This window comes from Onychostoma macrolepis, chromosome 09, assembly GCF_012432095.1.
Source record: "Onychostoma macrolepis isolate SWU-2019 chromosome 09, ASM1243209v1, whole genome shotgun sequence".
NCBI lineage: Eukaryota > Metazoa > Chordata > Actinopteri > Cypriniformes > Cyprinidae > Onychostoma > Onychostoma macrolepis.
In genome coordinates, this window is record NC_081163.1 from 11,215,782 (window position 1) to 11,231,604 (window position 15,823).

Consider the following 15,823-nt stretch of genomic DNA (forward strand, 5'->3'; position numbering starts at 1 on the left):
ATGAAATATGCATTTTTTTGGCGTTATGTACTCATGAAAGATCAAATCAACATCAGTCACAATCAGATCAGTTAAACCTTATCATGGCTCGTTAAGTCAGTATAAGAAGTTTGTAATTTATCTCTGAAGACATTTCAAGTCTGTAGCTTGTGTCTATCAGGGTGAACATGTGGGGTATAGGTTACTAAGCAGAACAAACACTCCAGAACAAGCACGTTTCAACACATCTTGTTGGACCCTTAACAATATGTGGAGTTAAGATAAGATTAATATGCTATTGGCTGGGGGAATTTACCATTTTAATATAACAGTAACTCTGAGCTGTACCTGGTCCCTGTTGAAGGTGATGTTTATCATGGCAAAATAGTTTCTCCTGTCCCAGTTTAGTGTGCAGAAACAATTTTAAGTAAGTCATTTGTTCAGAACACAGGGCTCAAGCCAGTGATTTTTCAAAGCAAGATATTTTGGGATCAGAAGACCTTGCATTTGTAATTAGTCAACATAATCTTCTCATTCTGCACCCTTAATGCTTATTCCCAAAGGGTCGGGGTGGTGAGTGTCGTGTGGCAGCTGAGGTTGTGAGCAGAGCCCTGACTGACTCACACTGGCAGGAGCTCAGAGTGGCGGTTCACCACAGTCAGGACCTATGACACAGTCAAACACCTAGCACAAATGGCCCAAGAACTGTTAAATATTTAATGTCTGACACCCCTCTCACATGTCAAAAAAAAGGTCCTGTTGAGAGCCAAATGCTACCCTGTTAAAAAAAAACACAAACATCCGACCTCTCCTTTACCCCACCAGTGGTATACTTGCATTTATGCAACATAAAACGTGACGATAATCAGAAAATTCCTACTAGTGAATCAGTCTATATTTTGCTTAGCAATGAGACATCCCAGTTGATTTATTAAATGAATTGCATATATCAGCAGTGCTTAGAAAAACACTTAAATGAAGACACTGAAATTGAATAGACGTTAGTCGCGACAGGCGCCTTATTGAATTTTACATGGATGAAAATGAGGTTTTGAGGAATAGACTATGTATAAATTTACTTTACAACTGTATTAAGGTGATACATCACAGAATTTTTTAAATTCACAACTTTCAAAACCATTTTATGGACCGAAAATATAAAAATGGATTCCACAAAAATATTAAACAGCACAACGTTGTTTTAAACATTGATAACAATAAGAAATGTTTCTTAAGAACCCTTAAGAACCAAATCAGCATGTTAGAATTCTGAAGTAATGTCTGGAAAAGCTTCCGGCTTACTTCTGGCTACTGTTCGGACAGTCTTGCTTACTGCTCTGCGCTTTGACTCGTACTTTTCTCAGATTTTTCTAAGATTTTAACTTCAGCAGATCAGCACAGTGCTCAAACAAAACATTTTTGGCAGACACACTAAAACTAAAAACTTTTCGGGACTGGAATAATACTACGAAAAAGAAGAATCTTTGCCTCTCACTGCCAGCAGCTTACATTCTGTAGAAGGGAAAACACAGCTGTCTACGTTCAAATAGATGAGAGAGAAAATGCCTCTTGTGAATGTGGAATCTACTTGCTGGATGAACTGCCACAGACTTCTACAAATGATTGCAGTTTTTGAAACAAAGTTACTTGCTGGAATTCCAAAACAGGCGGTGCACACACCAGATCGTCATCATGGACCCCCTCAGCATACAGCCTGTGAGTCCCGTGAATCTAGTGAATCTCAACAGTTTATACCAAGTGTAGAGGAACAAGCCGAAACTGATTGACAGACTAATCGATGGCACAAACAGGGAGCGAGACCCAAAGGCACTCAAGACATCAGATTGTCACGAGTATCTCGTATTGCATCCTCTACCCCAGATATGGCTGTGACAAGGCTTGCAAACACTGGTATTCTACCACCCCCTATACATCTTGAGAACAGATTTGAAGCATTAATGAATGTGGATGAGGAATCCCCAAATGTGACTAAACATGGATCGTATCAGCCAGCAGCTAACATTGCTACTAACGGGCGCTCAAGGTCGAGCAGACAGCGGCTTTCAGCTCAAAGCGCAGCCGATCCCAGGACTCTGATAGTGGGTGAATCTATTATCAGAAACATCAGTAGCAGGACTACAACTACATGCTGCTTTCCTCCAGCAACCATCTCTAATGTGAACAGGGAACTTCAGAACATTCCAATAAAGCACAAGACTGCAAATCGAATCATAATTCATGTGGGGAAGAATGATATTCGGAAAGAGCAGTCATAACTCCTTAAGAAAGATTTCAGTGAACTCTTTGAAACACTTCAAAGACTTGAAGTTCAGTCGTTCATCAGTGGACCACTCCCAGCAAGGGGAACTAACATGTTTTCACGGTTGCTTGGGCTGAATACATGGCTACAGAGAACCTGCGGTATAAAAGGAGTCAACTTCATCGACAACTTCAATCTTTTCTGGGGCCATAGACAACTGCTTAAACTGGATGGCCTCCACCCAAGCAAACTTGGTTCAAGAGTGCATTCAGTTCGGCGCTCCGCTGCTGCCTTTCAACGGGGTCATTCCCACACTGGTGGGTCCCGAGCAGGCTCTGGTAATGGAACAAGAAGTGAATATTCTCTTGAGGAAGGAGGCCATCGAGGTGGTCCCTCCTCTCGACAGAGAGTCTGGGTTCTACAGCCGTACTTCATAGTTCCCGAGAAGGATGGAGGGTTGCATCCTATTTTAGATCTAAGTCAACTGAACCGCTCAGTCATGCAACTGAAGTTCAGGATGCTCTTCGAGCAGGTCGTGTCTCAGACCAGGTCCGAGGACTGGTTTGTCACGATCGATCTAAAAGATGCATACTTCCTGTGATGGGGAAGGATGGAGATAGGAAGTTCGTGAGGTTTGCTTTGGGGGCGAAGCATACCAATATCGGGTTCTTCCCTTCGGCCTTGCACTCTCACCCCGCACTTTCACGAAGTGTGTGGATGCTGTGCTGGCTCCTCTGTGACTCCAGTGCATCCGCATACACAACCACATTAACATTTGGTTGATTATTAGCTCAATCAGAGCAGATGGCGGTTCGGCATCGAGATGTTGTTCTCACTCACGCGAAAGAGCTGGGGTTAAGACTTAGTGCCAGAAAAGTGTGCTTTCTCCAGTACATATAACCACTTTTCTGGGTGTGGTGTAGGAATCGACAACGATGCAGGCACGTATATCCCCTGCTCGGATCGAGTCGATCCTCACGTCAGTCAAGAGAGTGAGAGAGGGCCGGTCACTCACTGTCAAGCAGTTTCAGAAACTGCTGGGTCTGATGGCAACTGCATCCAGCGTGATACCTATTGACTTGCTGGACATGAGACCCCTACAGTGGTGGCTCAAGACAAAGGGGTTCTCCCCGAGGGGAAACCCGCTCCGCATACAAGGTCACACGGTGATGCCTACGTACCTTAGACATGTGGAGGAAACTTTGGTTCTTGTCTCAGGGCCCGGTGCTTGGAGCTCCTTGTCGCCGTGTAACGCTAGCGACGGACGCGTCCCTCACCGGTTGGGGAGCGGTCATGAGTGGCCACTCTGCCCGTGGTGTGTGGAGCGGTCGCCATCTCACTTGGCACATCAATTGCCTGGAGATGCTGGCCGTGTTTTAGGCTCTGAAACACTTTCTCCCGGACCTGAGAGATTGTCATGTGTTGGTGCACACTGACAACACTGCGGTGGTCTCTTATATCAACCACCAGGGAGGTCTGCGTTCGCGACCCTTGTACAAGCTGGCACACCAGATCCTTGTGTGGTCCCAGGGCAAATTCCTCTCGCTGAGAGCAGTGCACATTCCTGGGCATCTCAATATGGGAGCAGACATCCTGTCGAGGCAGGGGCCGAGGCCCGGGTAATGGAGGCTTCACCCAGAGGTGGTGAAGCAGATATGGAGAGGTTTTGGCCAGGCTCAGGTGGATCTGTTTGTGACTCAGATGACATCGCACTGTCCCCTCTGGTTCTCTCTGACTCATCCAGCTCCACTGGGACTGGATGCTTTGGTACAGACTTGGCAGACTAGTCCGCTTTTAGCTATTATGCCGCCCACAGTTGGAACCATTTTCCAGAAGAGATCAGATGTGCTAAAACATTAGCAACATTTAAATCCAGACTCAAAACTCATCTGTTTAGCTGTGCATTTGTTGAATGAGCACTGCCACGTCCAAACTGATTGCACTGTATTTTATGTATAAGCATTCTCTATTCTTAACTGTTTTAAATTCATTTTAAATACATTTTTCTAATGTTTGTTTTTAAATTCCTTGTTTTTGTTTTGATGATGATGATTATTATTATTACTATTATTTTTTTTTAATTTTTTTTTTGATTCCTTGTTTTTATTGTTGTGATTGTTACTGTTTTACTTCCTTTTATGTAAAGCACTTTGAATTACCACTGTGTATGAAATATATAAATATATATTTAAACTATATAAATAAACTTGACTTACCTTGTCTGTGAAAATACAGCTTTGCAATCACAGGAATAAATTACATATTTAGCCTAAATATATTGTAATCGAAAACAGTTCTTTATGTAATAATATTCCACAATATTTTTGGTTATATAAATGCAGCCCGATGAGCGTAAGGGACTTATTTCAAAAACATGATCAAAATTATAGCACAAAATTATAGTATAAAATTATTATCCATTGAATGCACTGCTATTTATGTAATTTACATTTTGTTATATAAATGTTTGTTTATTCACTTTTTTTTGTAATTGAATTTAACAATTTTAAACTGACAGGTATTTTTGTCTTCTTATAATTAGACATGTTATTGAGATGTTATAATGGGAACCTGTGTTTTGTCAGTTTTATGGTTGGTTTAGTTTAGAAATGAATGAGTTCAGGAACAACAGCCTCAGGATAAAAAGAATGAGAAAAACAACAAGTTGGCTAAACCTGATTTCATACGTAAGCAATAGTGATGAGCTGTTTATACCAATGCCTTTTATTTAAAGTAAGCAAACTAGAACTGATGGCATTATGATTATCCCACACTTGTGCTGTTTGCACTTCAAAGGGATAAGCTGCTTCAGAAAATAATTGCTCAGTTATACATGTAGCCTAAGTGTTCGCTGTACAGCAATAAATGGAATCCAGGGGCCTAAAACATAAAGCTTCTTAAAAAGTGGATTGTTTTTTTATTATTATTTTTTTTTCAGTGCTTACATACTTTTTTTCCCAGATTAATATTGATAACTACAAGTATGCCATTCATAGATTGACTTGTATACTGACTTGTGTCCAATGACATGATTTGGGGGCAGGACCAATGACATGGAGATCTAGAAACAGTAATTATTTTGTCAATTTCATTTGGTGCCTTTGAACACAGCTGCCTTAAGAAGTGCAAATTGTATGGCCACTTAAAATTATATGTATTCACCCAACATAAATTCTTGACCAAATGCATTAAAGGACTTTCCTTATCTATACCAGCATTCCTCTCTTGCTGTGTTTTTGTAACATTTGCTTCACGTGTCTGTTTTGCTTTGTGTTTATGCATGTGCACACATGTAGCGTGTTTTGTTCGGCAGCACTATTGTTGTTTTTAGAGCTGATAACTTTTCTCTTTGATTTTTTTGCTTAAGAGGACTTGGGTGGATATGCTGTCTTTGTGATAGGCAGTAAGTAAAAACAGCATGAACAAAAGCCAAGTGGGTTTGTTCTGATGTGCTTTTACACATGAAAACGTTAGTTGAACCCTTCAAACACGTGTTGACAACTTTGTCTAAGTTCCGATTTACAGCCAGTGCCCCCATCATGCTAACAATCTCTTTAGTGTTCCACTGAAGGAGGAAAAAGTTTTGGAAATAACATGAGGGTGAGTAAATGATGACATAATCTTTGATTTGATTCATGAGTTTTAGATAAATCTTAAACAAAGAACAACCCACCTCGGATGGCTCATTGTTTGCTAATTGTTAAAAAGCAAATGGAAAAACCCAACATTGTGTACCGCTGGGTGAATGAGCCGTTGACAGTAATGCTCAGTGCCCACATTTTGGTCCAGTTGGTCCATATCCAGTTTCATGCCTCTCCTCATATAACTTTGATGAAACCAGCGCAGCTCGAGCAGCAAAGTCCGCTGAAAGGTCACCCACCACATCTCAGTGATGTAATTCAATGCTGACACATCTGGAGCATGTCAAAGCATGCGGGCGTACGTGTGTGCGCATGTAAGTGTGAGCATGTGTTCATGACTTTCATACATGTTTGCGCATGTCTTGAAACAGAAAAGTGTCACTCTTCTGGTAACGTGAGATACTCTGTCATCATGTGTGTTTGGGATGTAGAGAACGCAGGGGCGTAGCAACCATTATAACCACTTTTAGATATTTCTAAGTTCATCCCTCCCACTTTGAAGGGGATAATCATTATATTTTAAGAGTTTCGTTTTGCTTGGCTGCAGGGCAAAGAAAAAAAATTGTAGTTGGGCCTGTAAAATTATAGAAGCCTTACTAGGAGCATTGGCAGTGTACTTTTATGATTACATCTTTTGCATTATTTTGCTAGGTTGGATCCTGCATCTTGATTTATTTATTTTAGATAGGTGTCTTTATTGTTATATTCTTAAACTTGTTATATATTACTATTCATATTTTGGGGTATAGCTAAGATTTTATAATAGTTTTGGGAAAAAAGTGTCTCACCAAGGCTGCATTTATTTGATCAAAAATACAGTAAAAACAGTGATATATTAAGAAATAATTTTACAATTTAAAATAAATGTTTTTAATTTATTATATTTTAAAACGTAATTTATTCCTCTGATTACAAAGCTAAATTTTCAGCAGCCATTACATGATTACACTCACATGATGTTTCAGAAATCATTCTAATATGCTGATTTGTTGCTCAAGAAACTTTATTATTGTATAAATCATGAGGTCCCACATTAAGTGGCCTTAACTACCATCTACTGTATGTACTTACGTTTAAATTAATCATTTGATACAATGCACAAATTGTGCACATAAATGTTTTACATTGTACTTATATTTTTAAAATACCTGCATGTAATTACATTTAGAATTACACTGTTGACCCATCCCTTACACCATACATCAAACCTGTCCCTGACCTTACACATATCCCACCTCAATAGCAGCAAAAGTGTTTTACAATACAATATGAACACAATAAGTACAATGTACTTCTATTTTTGATGCAAGTACATAGAAGTTAAGTATACTTAATATAAGGTGGGACTGATTTTTTTGTAAAATGAAACCAACTGTAAGCATTTTAATCCTTCCTTGTTTAATAAAAGTAGTAATTCCTTTCATATAAAAACTTCTAACCGCGAACTTTTGAACGGTAGTGTACATACACACCTTTTGTAAGACTACGAAGTTTTCTTAACGGCTTGAGCAATAGTTCAGAAAATCCCCCTGACAAAAGAACTATTAATCCAGTGTATGATACTGTCCCGTCTTCAGTTACTTCATGGCAATGATTCAGTCAGTTTCTCAAGCAAGACTGATGGGTCTTTCCCAAACAAAGTGAACATTATCTATTTACCACCGAAAAACAGCTCACACAATTGGAATCGGAGTCAAAGCCAAGTGAGAGCATGCTTGTGTTTGCTTGCCCTGTCCTTTTCCCCTGCATTGCAGTGGCTGGTGCTCTGTTTTTGGGTCTTGGACCAGACACTAGGGAACAGAGTATATTTAGGACATAGATATTTTCTCTCAGAATGTGCTATTTTAGAAAATTCTTAAAATGGATGAAATGAAAACTAGTTAAAACAGGGTCTCAAATCTCTCTAAATTGGCTCCAACCAGCTTCACAAGTGCAATCCGATTGGTTATTTTCTAAACATCTGCAGAATGCTTTGTGTACCTTGTTCACCAGAGAGTCTCTGTACACCTTTAGGGTTTATTTCAAGTCACTGTCAAGTTGAAAAACAATGGATCACATAAGATGTCTTTGAAGTGCGCTACACGGCCAAGAGTATGTGAACACCCCCTTCTAATTAACGGGTTTGTTTCAACCCCTTTATCTTAATGCTACACCATACAGTGACATTCTAGAGATTTGTGTGTTTCTACCCTTATGGCAGCGGTTTGAGGAAGGGGCTTTTTCTGCTCCAGCGTGACAATAGCCATGTGCACAAATTGCTCTATTAATGGCCATGGTTTGGAAAATTACATGTTCAACAAGCACATGTGAGTGTGGTGTCCAGGTGTCCACATACTTTTGGCTATGTAATTTATAACTGTATCAGTTCTTGCCTTGGAAGGCGACTAATTGTGTCACTATCTATGGACTTTGTAGGAACACCTGATTGTGACACTGGCTCTTCAAACACCTGCAGAACACGTGTTCACCATCTCTGCTTCTTACATATACTTGGCTGTGTTTCTATCCCTCAAATATCCAGGTTTATTTGGACTTCTCTACGTTCATCTCTCATTACTTTTACATTGATTTAAAGTTGTATTAATTGAGCTTGCATTTTTATGTGTATGAAAATTTGACATTGTAAAAATTGATTACATTTTATTTAGGTCGGCTTCTGTTGTGCCAAAAATTTGTAATGTGTTGGTGCAGCAGTTGAGGATTATAATCAGTCACAATCATGCTGTTATTTGCAAATCATATGTATTAAAATGTATCAGTAAGGGTGGGCTTTATAACCAAAATGATACACTGCCATTTAAAAGTTTAGGAAATTTGCTGAAAATGTACTCACCCTCATGCCATTCAAGCTGTACTGTAGTTTGTTTCTTCGTTGGAACAGATCACTTGCTCACCAGTAAGTCCTCTGCAGTGAATGGGTGCCGTCAGAAGGAGAGTCCCAATAGCTTATAAAACATCAAAGTAATCCATATACACCTTGGATGGCCTGAGGGTGAGTAAAATTTAAGCAAATTTTCATTTTGGGTGAACTGTTCCTTCCTAAAGATACCAAAAGTGACAGTAAAGACATTTACGATGTTACAATTTCTGCTTAAAATGTACATTAATGCTGTTCTTTTGCACAAACGTTGAACAGCACAACTGTTTTAAACATTAATAACAATAAGAAATGTTTATTAAGCACCAAATCAGCAACTTAGGATACTTTCTAACGTAATGCAACATTCAGGTTTGCCATCACGTGAATATATTACATAATAAAATATATTGCGGTATAAAATAATGTTATTTTTATTTTTTAGTAATTATCCACAATATTATGAATTTATGGTATTTTTAATCAAATAAATGCAGCCTCTGTGAGCATAAAATACTAATTTTCAAAAACTTGTTTGACATGAACAAAAAAAAAAATATTATAGCATCTGGTAGTTTGGAATTACTTTGCTAGATGTCACGTGCTGGCTTGTAGTTTAGTCTACACTGGTTTGCATGGTCCAGTTAGCCTCTACTGGTAAAGGCCGTAACTACATGTTTTTGCTGCCAAAATGCATCTGTCTCCATTGACATCCATTTAAATGTCGCCATGTATTGTAATGAAATCCATTTTTTGCATGCATATTAATTGAAAACATTTCTTAATAGAAGTTATTTTGCCAGTGACTAATTTTGACATCGCATTATTATCAGCATTATTATGATGCAATTTCGTTGTAGCTCAGATTAGTCTGATGTCACTGACTGCTCAGTTGCCATTGACTAAAGATTGCAGCAACGGGTTTCAGGCCTTTGGACACATTCATTGATTAAATTTGATCTGATTACTCCTTAAACTTCCACAAATGCAATCTGAGTGGTTTGTCTATTTGCAGATAAATCTGTAAATGTTTAACCAATCAAAAAAAGTTTTGAAAGGGAAAACAATAATATTAGAATGAATTTCAGTGTTTTAGTACAATGTTTCCTCATCTCATTTTGCTAATGAAAAGCCTAAGTAAGATGGTCCTCATTGGGGGTAAAAAAAATGCTATTTTTGAAAGGATGATCCAGTAAATTGAAAGTAAGCAACTGACTCCTGTGTTTATGGAAAGTGGGTTTAGAAAATTCTGTGTTTGAAAAGAAAAATAGCATCTGTCAAGTTTGGTTATGTAGAGATCTGTGGTTTACTGAAAGGCAGCAGGATATCCGTCAGCTTTAGCGGGGACACAGCTAATCAGGAAAACCGCAGGAGTTTTGGGTTCTGTAAGGCCGCTCCGCATACTCAGACCCTTCACAGCAGATTGGTTCCTATCTGATGGAGGCAAATACTGCTAATTGGGATTTAATCCCCTTTATTGAGCATGAATAAGTTCCGGGACTTCTCTAAATGATTCATTTGAAGATAAGATTTTAATAGCTTAATGTTTTGGCAATTAATCTCATAAGAGCCTTTTTTCCCTCCCCTCCTGTTAAGCATCAAGAGCTGCACCATCAGGAAACCAAGCTGAATTAATCCATTACATTTTGTATGCTTTTTTTTTTTTTTTTTTTTGAGAGAGAGAGAGATTTGCAGTCTGAAGGTTATTTTTTCTCCATTTTATATATTAGTTGGGATTGAACAGTCTTCATTCAATAATTATTATACTGAGCCGAAGGATGATTTTAGATTTAGTTTGTTGTCATCAGAATCTGTTTTGTTATGTTAGTTTTTACTGTTTTGTTTTTTATCTCAAGTGTTGCATAATGTGAAGCAGCTGTTTTTGCACTGATGCCAGACTTTTGTTATGAAAGATTCTCTCTTTTGGTTTGAGTCCATCAAGTTCCAAGAAAAAAAAAAAAGTATTTAATTCACTAGATTATTAGTAAAAAATAGAAATGATCACATGGCTATTTAATTTATTTATTTATTTATAAATTCCTGCTGCTATAATTATATCGTGATATATACCTCTGTCTGAATATGAAATTAATCATTTTGGTCACATAACATTTTGGTCATACCACCCACCCTAGTCAACAGACATGACTCAATCTGTTCTTTAAAGTTTGATGTTCCTGGAAACAAATTGCTAATTATGTCTGGTTGAGAGGGAGGGTCATTAAATGTCAATTTATAGGAAATGGGAGTTTTTCTGATCCAGAATATATTCAGTGTTGTCTCAGCTGTTGTTTGTAATAATCAAACATTGTTATATATCAGTCCCTCATTTACTCGATTAGGCCTGCGGATTCCCACCTGTGGATAAAATAATATCTTAAGTCCATATTAGTGTGCTTTTAAAGGGCTTTTGTCCAACAGATGGTTTTGCAAATCCCCAATCACTTGCTTTAGAGCGTGGACGTTTGTTTATAAGAGCTTTTCGAAAAACATCATATCCTGACGTGACATCCAAAAGATACATTTTGGACTTGAATCCAAACAAATTAACAGATTACAGAGAGTAGCATATTTCAGCCACTCTGCAATGTTCGACAATAAATCGAATCTAAAAAGAGATAAAGATGCAGGGCAAACATTTGGGATATTCAGTAATCCCCAACATACTTGACAGTCTTTTCTTGCTCATGGATAAATAGGTCAGGAAGAGTTATGTAAAAGAAATTCAGCATAGAGTTATAAATATACCAAATCTGCATGTTTTGAACGGAAGTCTGCGCTTCTGGGAAAGCACTTAGTCATGGCAATGACATACTTATTTTCTTTAATCCAAATGCCTAAAACTCCATGTCGCTGTGAATGATACAGTACTACATCCTACTATCTAACCATTTTAATCCTTAAAGATTTCTTTATTTAGTATTTCTTTCATGAATCAGAGATAGCTCAGGCTTGTCCCTGACGTCAAATTCTTTTTCAAATGTTTTTCTTTAATGATGGTCGTTCATTCTCAGGACAGGTTTTGCATGACTGCAACTCAGAAAATGTGAAAGAGTCTGATTTGCCCTTCCGTAGTCAATTATTGCCTCTGTCCCGTTCAGGGAAATAACCCCACAGGACGCTTTTCTGTTGCTTTGAGGTTAAATTCGGGCAGAGGTGGCAAGGAGAAAGGGTACAGCATGGCGGATGGCCTAGAACAACAAATGCATTGTGGTTTGTGCAGGGCTTACAAAGCCAAAGCTTATGCTTAGACCCTTTGTCAGATTTACAACAGATCAGATTCCTCATCCCCTTCACCAAAATGCCACTGTATGTACTATATATCCCAACTTTACTGTTTTAGGTTTGATAAAATCCTCCCAAACCAAATCTTAAAGGGATGGTTCTCCCAAAAATGACAATTCTGTCATCATTTGCTTAACATCACGCAAACAAACCTGAAAAGCAAAAGAAGACAAAGAGGGGTGGTTTTGGAGCCTTTTGACTTTCACTGTATGGGCAAAAATAGTTAAAGCATTCAAAATATTTTTTTTCTGTTCTGCAGAAGAAAGTAAGTCATACAGGTTTGGAGATGAGTAAATGATTTTTGGGTGAACTATGAACATTCTGTCATTTATTCCAATGCAAACAAACCCGAAATGCAAAGGACGACATGTAGAAAAATTGGGGTTTTGAGTTGCTTTGGACCCCTTTGACTTTGGCTGTATGGGGAAATAACAGATTAAACAGTTCTTCAAGAACGTTCTACTGGTTTGAGGGTGAATAAATGATGATTTTGGGGTGAACTATGGGTGAAATGATGTTTTGGGTGTGGGCCATATAGTTCTTCAAAATGTTTTCTTTTGTGTTCTGCAGAAGATAGAAAGTTCTACTGGTTTGTGGGTGAATAAATGATGATTTTTGGGTGAAATTAGGATTTATTTGGGTTTTGGCCAAAATAGTTTATGTTCTGCAGAAGATAGAATGTCCTACTGGTTTGAGGGTGTGCAAATAATGATTTTTGGATGAACTATGTCTAAAATATAGATTTTTGGGGGGGTTGGGCCAAAATAGTTTAAAATTATTTTATTAAAATATCTTATTTTGTGTTCTGCAGAAGATAGAAAGTACTACTAATTTGAGGGTGAGTAAATAATGATTTCTGGGTGAACTATGGGTGAAATTATGATTTTTTTTGGGGCGTGGTCCAAAATAGTTCATCAAAATATCTTCTTTTGTGTTCTGCAGAAGACAGAAAGTCTTACTGATTGGAGGGTGAGTAAATGATGATTTTTGGGTGAACTATGGGTGAAATTGGGTGAAATTATGATTTTTTTGGGTGTGGTCCAAAATAGTTCATCAAAATATCATCTTTTGTGTTCTGCAGAAGACAGAAAGTTCTACTGATTGGAGGGTGAGTAAATAATGATTTGTGGGTGAACTATGGGTGAAATTGGGTGAAATTATGATTTTTTTGGGTGTGGTCCAAAATAGTTCATCAAAATATCATCTTTTGTGTTCTGCAGAAGACAGAAAGTCCTACTGATTGGAGGGTGAGTAAATAATGATTTTTGGGTGAACTATCCCTTTAAGTTTAAGCTCAAGCCTTGTAACTGCTAATTACAGGATATCTAATGATGCTTATGTAACCTTAGTTGTATTATTTGTTAAAACTTGTCTTGAGGAATGCTGCCATGTAGTGTTGATACCATTTCAAACGGTCCTGTTTAGGATTCCTCGTGGAATGCGAGGAATGGTGAAGCAAAGCAAACATCGCTGCCGACTCTGTGCCCTAAAACAACAAAATGATTGATGCCGCAGTTTAATGTTCGGGGCATGTGGCAGAGATTAATTCTCATTTGCCTCTGTGTAAACGCTATCTTGTGCATCTAAGGAGCCTGCTCATTGTCTCGCCGAACAGGCAGGTTTTGAATGATGTGCACTCGCGTCTTTGTCAGCGTATTAGGTGGAATATCTCGGTCCATTCACGGACAATGTGATGAATGAAACAAGACTCCAGGCTCAGAATCTCTCACACCATCATCCATGATATTGGCACGCGATACAATGAGATTTAGCACGTAGGCCCTGCAGGTGCTTTCTGCCCTGTGTTTCCCACACCTGGAAGGGCACCAAAGGGCATGGACACCTTACACGCCTATTCAGCATCGTGTCTCGCAGGCTCCGCCCACTCTATAGGATACACTACTCCGCCAGCGTGCTAACAATGAGCATCGCTATCACTGTCCATCTATTCAACGCTGGGCGGGACGCACTTATCATAAAGGCTCCTGTCATTTTGATGGCCGTTATCATTGAATACGCCTTCTTGAAACCAGACATAAAAAAGACTGCCACCTTGGGAGGCCCTGTTCCGATCCATCTCCAAAGGAAGAGAAAGAGTCGGGGTCAGAACCTCCACTTTTCAGTTGTCATTTATCACATCAATAGAGACTGTACATTACACGGGATTAATCGGGCTGAATTGAGGCACCCAGAGGAAAAGGATATACGGGGACGGCTTGAAGATCAAGAGATAAAAGAAAGTGGTAAAGAAAGAACTATGGGATTTTGAGCCCTTTGAGAGGTGGCCAATCTGGCACGGAGTAGCGGCGCCAGCGCCAGCAATATGTCTTTACTGTATTATGAGCCACGTACTGGAAAGCTCAGTACTGTCATCAAATGTCATCAGAAGGCTGTAATTGGACTGCATCCTCAGGCTTTCGGATCAGAGACTGCAGAAGCTAAGCGCGTTGGATTTGCGTCCTCGGATGGCCCCGTTGTAGAAATGAGCGAGCTGATGGCATGCGGTCATTATTTGCCCGCCACATGCCTGCCAGATTAGTCTTGTGACTACAGCGGGAATCGCAGGCCCCGCTGCGCCCACTGTCCTCTCTCTTCATGTGCACTGGTTTGAACATCTCTTTCCGAGAAGGTCACATGGCGGTTCATTTACTGCCATCTATGACATCATTTCTTTGTTAATCGACTTGCTGAACAGATCTTTTTGCTGAAATGGGAGCGTTTAAATGATTTGGGGTGGTTTGCTGCAGTCTTTATGTTTTTTGGAAAATACCTGTGCTTTTAAAAAGAAAGGAAAACTTCCCGCTGAAAACACAAGATGTGTCTTTATACAGCAGTAATGAGTCGTGTTTAGTTAATAGTGATTGTCTGGGTCTGAAGTGTGAGAGATTTCCTTTTGCATTTTAGTTTGATGATAAAATGTACCAAGTAACAAATGTTCTTTTGATATTTTGCAATAAGTCTGATGTACATCCAGGTAATTGTTCTGGCACTCAGGGGAAGGGGAGTTGGGTAGAAAGAAAGTTATTTTGTTTAAAATCAAAGTTACTTTAGGGAATTCTTTTGGTTCTTTTACTACTGTTGTCTCTTGGTTTTTCCCCTCCTTAAAGAATTCAGAGCTTTAGAATATACTTTTTGGTACTTATCCATCAATACAATAAAACCAAATGCATATAAAATGCATTATAAATAATTATACTGCCCTGTTGGAAAACCATCTAGCATGTGTTAGATTTATAAAAATGAAAAATAACTGTTTTACATCGATACATGTATTTTAATATGTAATTTATTCTTGAATTTTCAGCAGCCAACACTTAAATATTGATTTGATGCTCAAGAAACATTTATTATTATTATCAATGCTGAACGCAGATATGCTGCTTAATATTTTTGTGGACATTGTGATACTTTTTCAGGATTCTTTGATGAATAGAATGTTCAAAAGAACAGCATTCACTTGAAATGGAAATCATTTGTAACATTATAGATGTCTTTACTGTCAGATTTGATCAGTTTAATGCATCCTTGCTAAAAAAAGTATTAGTTTCTTAATACAAAAACAACAACTCTTACTGACAAGATGGGGTTCTTCTACAGTACTTCAGACTTGGATGGCTCCGTTGTTGTGTGTGTGTGTGTGTGTGTGTGCGTGCGTGCATACGTGCACAAAGCTCTTCTTTGTTGACCTTGTTGAGTTATAGTTTCCTTGTGAAATCTTTGAATTAGTCCTCCCTTCCACTGCTTTACACAGTGCAGGCTGTTGTATTCTCAATCAGGAGAGGGTTAAGAAAGTGTCAAATG

At 38.6% G+C, this 15,823-nt stretch overlaps 1 long non-coding RNA gene across 1 annotated transcript in view; it reads left to right on the top strand.

Annotated features, from left to right (window-relative positions):
• Positions 1–15,131, top strand: part of LOC131546845 (uncharacterized) — a 37,240-nt gene extending 22,109 nt beyond the window's left edge. Inside the window, exons 2-6 of the long non-coding RNA XR_009272794.1 lie at positions 12,834–12,860; positions 12,965–12,991; positions 13,104–13,130; positions 13,243–13,269; positions 13,448–15,131. This is a non-coding gene — a long non-coding RNA (uncharacterized LOC131546845). The remainder of the gene's footprint in view (positions 1–12,833; positions 12,861–12,964; positions 12,992–13,103; positions 13,131–13,242; positions 13,270–13,447) is intronic.
• Positions 15,132–15,823: the final 692 nt, after the last annotated feature.